A 14027-nucleotide genomic window follows, 5' to 3' on the forward strand; every position below is an offset into this window, starting at 1 on the left:
CAGGAGAAATACGTGGTTGTAGAGGTAGGGATAACCACTTCTCCGCGTAGGAGGAGAGCGAAAGAAATCCTTGTGGTGGAAATATCCCACTGGTAGGTAGACAAAGTAAAATTAAAATTGCTAATAATGCGGAAGGGTGTTTGACACACGCTTATGATTCGTATTTAGAAGGAAGCAAGATGATACATTTAGTTGCAAAGCCCCAGTAATTTGTGTGCAAGAAAAATAGATGGGCGGAAAACCTGTTTGCTGCTCATTTTTTTTTAAATTGGGAATTTGGGGGAAATTCCATAAAACCAGAGGAATGCTCACATTGTGCCAGTATTCAGAGAGAGAATTCCGGTCAGAAGTCTAGAAAAGAATAATTAACTTTATAAAATACCAAAGAGAGCTATATAATTCACACCAGTAAACATGATTACAGAAAATAATCCTGCTCTGAGAAGTTTGGTTTTGTTTGTGACAAGATTTACAGATTTTGTCAGAAAAGATCACTGTGGGTAAAACGCAGATTTTCTTGATCATTTGGATTGTTTTATGCGAGGAGGTGCAGGAGTGGTTGAGTGAAATGGTCTGGTTTCGGTTGTGTAGGAGGCCAAACGAAACGATGTGGCCTCGTACTCCACTGCTGTCATTAACATTGAAACAAAGAGTAAAAAGTTGTGTTAGGGAGAACAACAGAGGAATTCCTTTTGCAATGTTGGCTCTGACCCTGCAAGGTGACTTTATTCATCCAGTTTAATAGGATTATTGGCCAGCGTAAAATGATTCAATATTTACATAACTGTTTAGAGGATCAGAATTAAAAATGGTACATTATTTCCTGGTATTGACCTGTGCTTCCACCCTAGTCTGCCTTGCCCAAGCTGGATCTCAAAACTGCTTTTTGGTCTTGGCGGCGGGGAAGAGGAGGGAAGGCAGCAGCTCCAGCGGCAGTAGAGCAATCCGGTTCCTAACTGCTGAAAAGACAAATTAACGGCTTTTCAGACAGCCCCATTTGGAATTCTGCCAGGCAATTAACAGGCTCATTCCTCTCCTTTTTTATATTACGGATGATTTTTTTTTAAAACAAATGTCCAGTGTTTTGAATGCAGCAAGCTGGTAACAGATGACAGACGAGTCCTTTGACAGGCACAAAAGTGTGATTGAACAGAACTGCTGGAGCGATGCTTGCTGTGATGCCTGTACGTATTTGGAACGCGTCTCCTGGGTGGGATGCGGGCCGTGTTTTAAAAGTGCCCTTGCAGATGGAGACTGTCCCTGGCTGTGAGTGAGCACTTGGAAGGGTCGGTCCCTCCTCCAGGTGGGGATAAAGAGCTGTTTTAGCTCCAGAAAAAGCTACCGGGACTTGATGGCAAAGCTGCTGCAATGTTTATTTAGCTATGAAAGTTACGGGTATGATTGCCAGAAGTTAAGGAAGCAGTAGACCTGATGTATCTTCAGTGGGTGATAGAATTGGAGAAAGAAAACAATAAGAAATAAATGATTGGGTGAATAAGTGGAAACAGAACAACGGAGGTGCTTGGGAGGGACGGCTCGGTAACACTTGTGCAAGTCAATAAAATAGCTGCACGGGAGAAATGTATCAAACTGTCTTACTAGCTAGGGGAACTGCTGAGGAGAACTGTGGAATGACAGCCTATTTGTATTTATAGGTCTGTTGTGGAGCCTACTGAAATCAGTGGTATAGGTCCATTACCCCTCTTGCATATAGCATTTTCCAATGTATGTATCAGGACTGTGTACGTATTTTTTCCCATTTTGCAGATGGAGAGACAGAGGCCGAGAAATGCTATGTCACCTGCCGATACGCCACTTACCTCGGTTTCCTTTTTCCCTTTCTCCCAAATTACAGCTGTCTTTAAGCCACGGCAACAAGAAGGGCTTTTTTTGTGTTGTTGGTATGTTTTTCCTGAGAGGCATATTCCTGAGGCAGCTGGAGGCTGAGCTGTTTTCTGAAAGTATGGATTCCATTCAGCAGTCTGCTTTGGTGCTTGCTCCGGGGTTTTATCATTCATTGTGCTAGAGGTTTCTGTTAGGCAGAGAAGTACACAGCTGAAGTGACCGACCTCAGCCATACTCACACTTCTCCTCGGTAAGCCAGTGTGTGGTCACCTTGGTGTAATCACTACAGCATTACAGTTCCAATCAAACTCTACAGAGGTAATTAAGTTCATACGATTGCCGTAAAGATGAATGACTCAGTAGAGCACAAGCAATTTGTGCGTAGTAGAATGAGCTAACACAACACTCAGTACCAGAAAATCCACTAGGAAAAGAGACTCTAAATCCTCCGATGGCAGCTTGCACCGTTACTGATGTTCAGGTTAAAGCATTTGGGGTATGTAAGAAACCAGGCTTGTGTGGTTCTGGTGCTCGCAATACTGTCTCCGGAGCTCATACAGCCTTCTTTCCTGAAAGCAGTACTAAAAAACTTTGAATTAAATCATCTGGGGCCTCCACCGCGTTTACAGACTTCAGTGGGAAGTTTGGGTACAGAAGGAGTGTTACATCAAGGCGTTAGTAAGTGGCCTGCCCAGCTGAAAATGAAGCAGTGTTTGTAGCGAAAGATGCCATCTTCTGAAAAGCCAATGGGTATCGGAGGGAGAAGCAGACAAGCTTTTGGGCACTCTGGCTTCTCTTGAAGTCTGACTCAGATGCAGCAAACGACAAGTCCAAGCTGGGAACAAGTTACCGTGACTTTAAGCTGATTATGTTAATCAATGAATAAAAGATAAATTAGAAATAATCTAATTTAAAGAAACAGCATAGGTTTCTGATAAATTAGAAAGACCTTGTTGCTTGTGCAGGATTAATTTAATCTCCTCCTGTAAGGACAGGTTAGAGTGTCATAACAGTGAAGAACCCTGTCAAATATGTTCTTTTGGCTGGAGAATTGTTTGGGTGTTGATATGTCAGGGATGGATGAAATGATTAGAAAACACGTAGTCTGTTCAGTTGTGATGGGAGCAAAACCAGACTACCAGTTAATGAGAATTGAGCTGGAACAGAGCCTGGAGTCATATAGGTGAGGAGAAAAGGGGAATTTTCAGAACCCTGGTAATGTTTCTGGTCCAGGTGAAGCAACTTCTCTTTCCAAGGCTGTTCAGCTCATGCAGATGCCAACATCATACTGTCCCTAACGTGCACGGACCTGCTAAGGCTGTAAGTCAAAATTTCACATGGATAAAGATGAGACTTCCTTTGTAGTCTGAGAAAACATTAACCCACCCCTGTGTAACAGCTTCTCTTCTGAACAGAACGTCAGCAGGCTCTCAGGATATGTTTAACCGTTGCAGGGCAATGTGTCCGCAGGTCTGCCTACTTTCAGTGTATAGGTCTTTGAGCAGTCTATTGTATGTTTAATTTATTTAGGCAGGACAAAAATTTTAAATATTAAACTTCTCTCTCAGAGTAAATAAATACATATTTAGTAGCAGGATCTTTCAGATTCTCAAAGGATAGGACTTTCTATGGATTTCTTTTTGGATTATAAAAATGCATCCTTAAGAAATAAAAGACTATTGCACTTGTGCACTACTGACGCCAGGACAGTCTCAGGCAGAAATGGAAGCCTTCATAGAAATGTTGCTCTAGCTTATCTCTTACGTTGCAGCTCTTTTATTAGATCAGAGAGCATTTTTTTTTGTCTTTTAATATAAAGTAAAAGTTGCAGTAACTCTTGGTTTGAAAAGACCCAGAAGCAGAGGATGGTGGTGCGTTGGAATGGGTACCTGCTGAAATGTGTGATCTCCAGGGGTTGATGGAAAGCAACAGGACGGCTCTGCAGGGAAAAGTGTCTTTGAAGTCTTGCACCATGTACAAGAGGGAGAGAAAAAAGACACAGGTTTTCTACATATCCGTTAATTTCTGTTGGGGTATATGCGTTAATTTCTCCTAATGATTTCTGCAAAGTTGTTACATTTTTGCCTAGCTTTTGCAAACAGATTGCTTAAGATGTTGCATGAGAGCATGATATCAGTAGTCCCAACTCCAGCTTGCCTCCCACAGTCTTCAGAGTACCTTAAGAATAGTCTGATTTAATAAACAGTGTGTTTTGTGCCTTTTTATGTGTACTTCGAGTTTTGCAACTTTAGCAGTCCCATTTTGAAGATTTTCTTCTCAATATGAAGTGCTAGAAATTTGTTTTTAATTGAAACTGGATTTCTTGCGTAATCACATGAATCCAGGAGCTTGAGGCATAAGTAATCTCAACATTTCAACACTTGGGTTAAAATATGAGTACTGGTGGCAGAGTGTACAAACATAATGCATTGCGTAGGGAGCTAAAGCAACTCTTGGATCCAGAGTCTGAGGAGGTTTGAATACGGTGAGCATTACTACTGAAACTACTTTCTGAGTTTTGCTTTATTAATATAGGGGTTGAGTTTGGGCTTTGGGCTTCAAGAAGTAAAGCAACATTTAGTGTACCATTTTCCATTCTAGTTGCTGGTGATCTGTATTCTGATTATTAATTAAGCAAGGTTAGCCTGGGGGGAAAAACACTTTGTTCCATTTGCGAGAACCTTTTCCTGTTGATTTTGAAGGAAATGGCACTTCGAGCTGATAAATTATGGTTTCATTTTGTTTCTAGATATTTCCCAGTGTTTCTAAAGCGAGATCTTGATACAGTAAGATAAGCATGAATTGTTCAGCATTGACTAATACTTGAAGAGTGCAGTTAGAGCTCTGCTTGCTATTTATACTTTGCCAAACTGACATTCCTATATCTCAGTTCACCAGGTTTCTGCAAAATGCCATTGCCCACAGTGTGACCTTTTCTGGTTTGAGTTGCAGTCCTGTACTCAGGGCTAGACGTGGGCACTGTGAAGCAGGGGGGTTGCCTTTGGCTGCACCTCCGTCGTCCAGCTGGATGCGCATACTGCACCAGATAGCACTAAGGGGAGGAGTGGGCTCCCTATGAAATGCTCCTCTGACTGTGGACTTTGTTACAGAGCCCCAAATCGGCCTCTAAATCGTGTGCATTTCCAGCGGTAGAGCCTGGGCCTTCCAGAGAGAATCTGATGTATATCAGGTAACCGTTGTTCTCACTTAGCACAGATGTCTCTTTGTGCTCCCACACATTTCCTAGTGTCTTCCATAACTGCATGATATTCAGCAGCGTGTGCAGAAGCATCTGTCCCTCAACAGAGGAGACAGCGATATTCCTCGCTAGGCTGTGCTGGGTACCTGCAAATGGGATTGCTCTTTCTGTGTGCCTGAAAGGCAGCTTCTCTATCTGCAGGATTTGTTGTAGGTGAGTTTTCCTGAGGATCCTATATAGCCATCACCATGGCAAGACGTCCTTGGATTAGTTTAGCAGCCAAGTCCTTTTATAACCCCAGTACTCAAAAAAAAAAACCCTAAACAAGTAAATGCAGCTCTAAGCTGCTTAATAAAATGAAATATAATAAAGAATAAATAATAGCCTTAGGAAGGGAGGCAGTTCAGAGACATAATATGGATGGAGGAAGCTGTAGCTGGTTGGTTTTGTGACTGATACAGTATTTCATGTTATTTTTATCCTTCCAGTTAAAACCAGATACTGCCATTCTTAAAGAGCAGTGAATCTATTTAATGATACCTTTAATAATCTCCTCTTTCCTTTTGAAAGCAGTATTTGGGAAGCAGAATGTCTCTCCCACTAATGGCTGTCTGCCAACTGGCTTTCATCTTTATCCTTTCTGATTCTGCAGTCATTTACCCATGTGAAGCATTTGCTCTTAGAACATGCAGTTTTTAGCTCCTGGCAGTCAAGATGAAAGAAATCAATGTGAATTGCTGGGGTGAGTGACCAGGAGGTGACAGTCGAAAGCCTTGGATATTGGGTGCTTCAGCCTGAGAAGCAAGATGAAGTATGCATGAATGAGAAACTGCACAGAGCTCGTGAAGGAGGATCAGTTACAGAACCTCAGAAAAGAATATAAAAAAGAGCAAATAAAGAAGATCCCCTGAGGTAGAAAGGAATTATTTCTTGAGACTCACGTAAGAAGCTTCTGAGAATACTGTATGGGGCTCTGGGTCTGCAGGAACCAGTGGAAGAACCTGGGTTGACCTCAAAACTGGGAGATCATTGTCTTCAAAACTATTTGCCTGTAGACCTTTTAAGATAAGGACTAAGGAAGCTAAGTATTTTCTCACAGAAGTTTCCTTCAGTAAAAGCATCTGCTATTGAGCAGAAAAGGGGGCCTTGAAATGGCTCCTGGAACTTGTTTGCTTACACTGATCTACACCACTGCGAGCTGGGACTAGGCTCCCTGATATCTGAAGGAGAGATGCTTTATTTTGACTCTGATTTGGTACTACCAGATCAGAGTGCTCCAAGTCAAGTGAGCGTTTATGAGGTCTTTTTAAGAACGTGTTGATTCTAGATTTTTTAAAAATTCTGTGCAGCACCCCTAAGAGAAACATCATATATCTTGCAGTATGGAAGTTGGCGTTACTGCTGGTCAGTTGAAAGGATGCATGGCAAGGACTATGGGCAGGTTCTCTGCATCCCGAGACATTTTTCTACTAGAAGAAGAGAGATGCAGTTACTGCAAGACTTCCAGTGAAATACTGGGCATATATGTGTATTTGACCTAGAAGCGAACATCTGTCATAGATGATTGCTTCATGTAAGTTTGAATATTGTCTTTGAGCTTGGACTCTGAATCCCTTTGAGTTTGTGAGGCACATGCTGTCGATTTGACTCGTCTCCCCTCAGCTGCTCCTCTAGAAAATTCAGCACTGCATTTCAGAACTTCTTCTGGTGCTGATTCGCCTTTCAGAGCTTTACACAGGTTTATTCTCCACTCTCTTTTCTTTATTTGACCTAGCTATCTGTGTGGGAGACCACAGATTTACATGAAGACGTTTACAGAAATGGCCCGGACATTTGTATTCAGCCAAATACATTTTTAAAGACGGTTTGGATGGATATGATCTTTAATTTCTTTTCAGAAGCTGACACTTTCTTGTTCCCTGAAAATGGAAGATGGATGTGTTTCCTTGCCGTATAAAAGTAACTACACTTTGAAGCTGCTTTTCTACCGGTGGTCATGTAACACCATTTTGAATGCATCGGATTTCCCATTATCCATTATTTGCTGCTTTTTTTTTTTTTTTTTTTTTTCCCAAGTGCCCAAGTCTGTAAGCAAAATTGTCACAACAAAATTTCGCAGTCATATGAGACTGGTACTTGCATAACGTTAGAAGGGAATTAAGATTTTCTGCTTTGGATTCAGAGCCAAGCATTCAAAAGCATTTGAAATGTTGAGATGAGAGAAACTGTCTTGGAACAGGCTGTTCTTATCCTGAACCGAATTTCTTGGTGTCTTTCCAGAAGTACTGAACATAAGTGCAAAATGGGACCCAGAAGAAAAATTTGGGACCCAGGAGGACATGACCTTTTCTTTTATTGCTTTGCTCCCTTTGGTGTGAGAGCCAGCCTAAAGCAAACTGTCTGCCAGGGGCACCAGGCTCATGCCTGCCGCGCGTGAAAGCAGTGACACAGAGCTAGCTGGAGCAGGTAAATTGCCAACCAACAATTCATCCTATGCACATGAAATTCTCAATTGCCAGATTCCCGGGTTGAAGTCTATTTTGTACCATGAGACCGGATTTAAAATAAACCCTGCAGTTCTTCACTGAGTGTCAACCTGTACTAATGTGGGGAGGTCAGTGGGATCATATCAGGCGCAGGATGGTATCTAAGGGCTTACAGGAGTATTATAAAAATGGACCATCACATTGTTCTGTTCTCCAAAATACTAAAACTTTATAATCTTGCAGCTGAATATGAAATACTGAATAGTGAATATCACAAAAGGTGCCTTTAAAATCATTCCAGTTTGGAGAATAAGTAAAACGTTTGCCTGAGGGGAAACATACATTTTTATTCCTGCTTTGGTGGGGAGTGAATGTGATTTGTAGGATAGCTGTTGGTTAAAATAAAATATAGTTTATTGCATAAAAATGAAGGGATTCAGATGGGTGCTGTGTTGCAGCGTTACTTCTGTTGTGCAGTAGAAATATATGGCTGTTTGCCATCAACAGCTCCTGTTCTAGGAAGCTCAGAGGCAGAGTGGCAGTAGAAATTGTGTCTGGAGTGGGCTGTCATTCAAGGAGGACAGAGCTCAGGTTGTGTGGGCAGGCACCTCATGTCTTCATACCCTGTCCTCGTGGCCTTCGCATTCAGAAGTGTAGGAGTTGCTGAACAAGCCATAATAGAGGGGAAAAAGACACTGGCAACCTTCAGTGTCTAAGGTGGTGTTAGCTTAAAGTTATCGAAATGCTGCTCCCCAAAGCGAAGAGAGGACTGGTAGACAAAACGGTCAGCTCAATTTCATCCTGCCAATATTTGTGCTCTCCAGTTTGCATGGAAAAGCAGCTGAACCAAATCTGCTTCCTCTGACTGCCTTGCACTTCGCACCTTATCTGAACATCTGCAAGGGCACGTCAGCTTTCTGTGCACAAGGATTTCACAGTGTTTAAGAATATGCTTGAATTAAGTATGTAAGGAATCTCACAGAAGGCAGTAAGCACGTGTTTAGATGCTTTGCTGGATTGCCACTAGTCATGTAGCTTTTTAGAGCCTCAATTTCCCCTTTCTGTAATGAGGGCTTTCCTACTTCACAGGAGTGTAGTGAGGAGCAACATTAACCGCTGGAAGATTGCTGTGGCATTCAGGTGGCTGTATATCGTAAACACCTTCAGAAGAGCTCTTCTAGAGATCTGTATTTCTGAACAGACAATTTCCATCAACCTCTAAATCTTGTTTACATAAATTCTTCTGCAGCTAATTAAACAGCAAGCCATACAGTATGCTCTGAGGAATCAAAAGCAAGGTCAGTCAATAAATGATCCTGAAATCAGTGCTATTTATGAACTTGTGAACTTGCTCATTTTCTTAGATAAGAGGACGTGCTTGATGCATGATACCTTTGCTTTGCTTTAGTTTTGGAAATAATCATAAAAGGAAGAGTAAAAAGTTCACAGATATAGAAAATAAGACTTCTACCTAGGTAAAGACAACATTTTTTTTGATTGTCTGACTTGAAAAGTGTATTTGAATTTTGTTGCCTGTCTGGCTGTGAAACTGTGGTATGTCTTTCTAAGACCTCTACGGAGAGGAACGCAGTGCCTTTTTGATATGCGCACTGCATTTTAATCTTCAAACTCTTAGTTGTGTTAGCTTTTTGACTGTGGAAAGAGAGCTGTGTAAGTGTTGTCTTACAGGTGGAGTGAGGAAGATTTCCTCCTTGGTTTTATTCTTAATTCTGCCACTGACTTGCTCTGTAGCCGTAAGTGAATCACTCGTGTCTTTCTGTGGGTAAGTCACTTCTATCTCTCAGCCTCTGCTTTGCTAAGAAGGATGGCAAGGTTTATGTGACCGTCCTGTGTACATTGAGGCAAACTGGGATTCTGCTACGGGGTTGCTGTACTCTGCTGCCTTCACCTGAGATAGTCACCTGAGCGCCAGGCGCTGCTGTTGCTTCGTATGTATTTGAAGAACAGCGGACAGCATTTATTGTGCTTGGGTAGGAGAGACTTTGCTTAGTGCTCTTGTGCAGAGAGGCAGAAGTATGAGAAACAGGCTGATTTAAGAGGCAAGTAGAGACACGCAGATGAGGAAGTCTGAGGGCCTGATTCAGTCCAGGTACTTAGGTAGGTTTTGGGGCTAAAATTGTCTAGAAGAATGTTAGGACTGAGATCAAGGAAATTGTTACCTCCTGTTTGATGGATGCGGTGTCCAGGATAACTTCCTTTGTGCAATTCTTTGTACACAAAAAGGCATAGCCAGAGCAACCCATAGTTTTCTGTTGGTCAGCTGCAGGGGGTAAAAGAATCAACACCATCAATGCCAGAAGAGCTATGGCTGGTCCTAGAGCAGTATCAGTCATCTTCTCCAGAGCTGCCAGCTGCTCTGTGCGGCACAGGGACAGGATGATGTAATGTCAGCAACGTTATTGAAGCCATGCTTAAGTAACAGACTGGGGAAGGTCCCTTAGCCCTCTTCCTGTAGGTGTCCTCATCTCCCAACCTATTAACTAAATTGAATATTAGTTTCTAAATGCACTGAGGCACTGGTGGATCATGCATAGATGTTTCTTATAATACAGCCCACTTGACAGGGCAGAGTACTCATCAAAGCATTACTAGAGACCAGCAGTAGCTCTGCCATTGGGGACCATTGGGTCCATCCCCACCTAAACTTTACCAAGTTTTGTGGTGTTTCCCATTGCGTAAGACTTGGTGCAGGCACAGAGTTAGGGTTAGGCGTCTAAGAAAGAGAAATCCTAGATGTACAGTGAGAGAGGGACCCTCAAAAGGGGTTGCCAAAATAGTAGGAAGGCTGTTGGCAGGGTTCCCTCAACACTATGTGACCTGGGGATGTGGCTGAGATCCTGGCTTAGAGCTCAGTCTAGGTTTAGGGTCAAGATTAGGGCTCTGCGAAAGAGAAACTCAAGCCATATAGTAAGAGTGGAGTTCAAAGGGGATGCCAAAGTAAAGCGAGGGCTTCTGCTAGGGCTCTCCCCTCAGTGGTCCTTTGCCTGGGGGACTGGAGTGCCCCATGGGTAAGTGCCAGCCTAGGGACAGGTGAGGGATAGGCCTGAGTGGCTCTTAGGCTGGGACAACGGGGTCCTTCTCAACTGGAGCGTTATACCCCTCTGGCTCCTTCCGAGTTGTGTTTCCTGTGCTAAGTGTGGATGGTGCAAGTGCCAGCACCAAGCCGGGCACCGCAATACACTGGAAGCGTAACCAGAACCAGAGGTATACTGAGCCTGCACAGTAGCCCTCAGTGCCCTGGCGGGGATCCACGCAAGCTAAAAGGATTAGGGCTGTCACTGCTAGAGAGGAAAAGAACATGCCATGACTAGTTTCCGCTAGCACAACCAGGGTTAACACAATGCAACCTCAACACCCACTCATTTTTCTTGGGACAGAGCTACTCTCCTCTATAAACAGAGATTAAGTTCATTGCATCCTTCTAAAGGACCCTGCTATCAAATAGCATTTAGATTTGCACAGAGGTCCAGGGAGAAGGCAGGGTTCCCTGTTTCACTAATGAACTTTTTGTTTTCAAGCCTGTATTTATTTTTTTTTTTAAACTCTTCTCTATTTCCCAGAAATGTGTTCTGCTTTTCAACCTTTAGTATGCATGGCTTGTATATCTAGCATGCCGAGAGATTCCAGCTCATGCTGCTTTACTTCCTGCCCATGATAGTTTAACCTCTAGGCAACCACATTGCTTCACCGCCATCCTCGAGCCGTAGTTCTGCAATTCCTTGCCTGTTGCTAGCCATTTCATGTTGTTCTCTGCTGTTGTCATCACATTTCACATTCCTGCTACTTCTAGTAAAAAGAAGTGACTGGACACCAAGGAACGTGGAAGAGGTGACTCTCTGTTTGACGTCAGATTGCATGAATGTAGCTGTATATCGATAGAGAGTGCAGAGCTGCTGGAGCGCTCATTCTTCAGCATATGTAAAGCTACGGTCATATGCATTTCTTCTTGTTAGGGAGCTCCTGGCAGTGTCTTGAAAAGCCAGCCCCTTGACAAGAATCTCTTTGCTTTGTCTACATTCTGGCTGCAGTGGAGTTAAGTCAGCCCTGAAGAAAATCAGAAGTTCACTAATTATCTTTTAAATGCTTCCATTTCATTTAAATCATTTTGCTATTACTGACACTTTATCAGAAATGCCAAATTACAACCCCAAGAAAAACAAAACTTCTGTTATCTTACAAGAACAATATTTTCAGGATGAGAATTCACGCTGTGTTGGCGGAAATGAAGAAGCGTCAGCTTGGAGCAAGGAGGGGACTGAGGGCTAGTTCCAGCTTTTGGCCTTGTTATTGAGGATACTACTGTGACAGTAGTTGTAAAAACATAGACTCCTGTCCTCTGCAGCAAGTAGTCACCTCTAGTCCTCACTTTGCTGAATCACTGAAGAACCACCAGTGGAGCTGCTGAGACTCAAAAGCACGTTCTGTCTTTAATTTCATGTGGCAGCTGGCTATTACGGATAGTAGCTCTTTACTATAGTCTGACCTAAGTATTATTCTCGGTCATGTTCTCTGTTGGAAATGATTTCCAGTCCATCGTGTGTTTTCAGTGAGACAGATACGTTGTCACTGCTTCTGTTGTGATTGTCAGTTCAGCAGTTCACACCTTTCATCTCAGTTGGCTTCAGGTGTCAAGGTAAATATAACTGGGATAGGAATTTGCTTTGGGGTTTCTAGTGGGTCATGGGAAATGAAGTTTATCATTCCTAAGCTGTGATTTGAGATGGTTCTGTGTTTATGTTGAACTCTTTTGTCACAGCATATTTGCCTTTATCAGGAGATCCCATTTAACTGGCCAACACATCCATGAGGCAAGAGCTAAATATTGGCTGTAGGTGCAGGGTTATTGCTGAATGGATAAAGCCTGTGGTTTTGGATAAGAGTAAGCGGTTACTCAAATCTCCCTTTTTCTTTCTTGTTATAAATCCCTTTTTAGTTCATATTCCAGGTCTCCTGCTGGGCTGCGACTGTACTTCAACTAGTGTTTCAGAAAAGGCCCTACAAGTTGGCTCAGTTGCCTAAAGCGTCCTTCACGGGACAGGCAGCTCTTTCAGTCTCAGAGGGTTTCTTTCCCTCTGATTGTTCATTTAGAGTAGCATTCCCAAGGCCTTTATTCCAGGTCCTTGCATGGGCTCCTCCCTGGGACTTCAGGGATCAAGATGCTGCAGGGTGCTAAAGGGGAGGTGATGAGCAGTGGGGTTCAGGAGGGGTATTAGTGCTGCCTGCTTTGAGACTGGCTCTTTCCCAGCAGCCTTATTGCCCTGGACCCACAGGAGGTGCAGCAGTAGGTAACAGGCCTGACAGCACAGCCTCCTCTCAAACGGTGAAGAGACAGTGTTTCTTTCAGGTCAAATACAGCTACTTTGACGAGTCCCGTTTTTCTTAAGTGGAGACTCCCCACTGTTATTCCACTGCTGGAATAACAGCAGTCTAGGGGCCCTAGGGTGAGGAGCCTGAAGGGATGCGGCACGGTGAAGGTGTGGACTGCTTCTCCACAGATCCAGGCATACCCAGGAGTGTTCACAGGCACTGGAACGTGACCGTTGGTACTGGCAAACTCGCCAGCACTTTCCTACTAGCGAGTTTGGCCTGTTCCAACCAGCAATTTCCTCAAACAGCTCCTGGGTGTGGGTTGGCAGTTAGGGAGGTCAAGGAACGATTCTCAGAAGGCAGATTGCTGCAGCCAGCCAGGGCTAGGAGTAACCAGTTTACTAGCCTGGACATGGCTGCTCTGTACCAGCTGGGCTCCTTGTGCCCAGTTAATGTTCTAGTAGAGGTGTTGTCACTGAGCCCAGAAGGAACCGAGTCTCAGCTCATGTTCAAGCAGGGCTCGATGCTGATGGAGTGATAGTCGTTGGGTCACTCCCACTATTTCCTCATCTCCAGATCCAGAAGCTGATCTTCTAACAGGACCTAGAGGAATCACAAGATTGCCTCTGAGGCCTGCAAAAGGAGGCATTTGAAATACAGTTTTGCAGCTACTAAGGCAATAGTTAATTGTTAGGGGTGGTTCATTGTTGTGTAATACTTAACCTGCTTTGTTGTGGTGCTGTGGCTTTTGGAATTCTAACAGCATTAAAAAGCAGATAAAAACCAGGCAGTTTCCTTAATTTTCAAATAAACAATACATTTTTATGTATTCAGTGTTTTTGCTCTGAAAAAACCTTTAGCATGCAGTAAATCAGAAGCTGGACAAAATTAGAGAAATTCATGAAACTAAATTATCAAGGGCTACCAGATACAAAGACTGTACCTGTGGCTCAGGAAGGTTCTGAGTTGCAAGTATTTGGAGGCTGGGAGAGCGTTTAGGGGAAAAATCGCTCCGCGTTTATTGCTGTACTCTTCCTGCTGTAGTCTTCCCTGGGCATCCGCTGCCGGCTGCTGTCCGAGGCAGGATACTGAGCGCTGGGGCTCCCAGTTTGACCCACCTGTCTGGTTTTGTGTTCTTCTGTAAATATAGCCAACATCTAAGCCTATCC

At 43.4% G+C, this 14027-nt stretch overlaps 1 protein-coding gene across 5 annotated transcripts in view; it reads left to right on the top strand.

The window, feature by feature from the left end:
- The window catches only part of GGT5 (gamma-glutamyltransferase 5), a 63125-nt gene that overhangs the window by 18303 nt on the left and 30795 nt on the right, over positions 1 to 14027 (top strand). The window lies entirely within an intron of this gene.

This window comes from Nipponia nippon, unplaced genomic scaffold (genome assembly GCF_047370975.1).
Source record: "Nipponia nippon isolate SJK-2023a ecotype South Korea unplaced genomic scaffold, ASM4737097v1 scaffold_30, whole genome shotgun sequence".
Lineage (NCBI taxonomy): Eukaryota > Metazoa > Chordata > Aves > Pelecaniformes > Threskiornithidae > Nipponia > Nipponia nippon.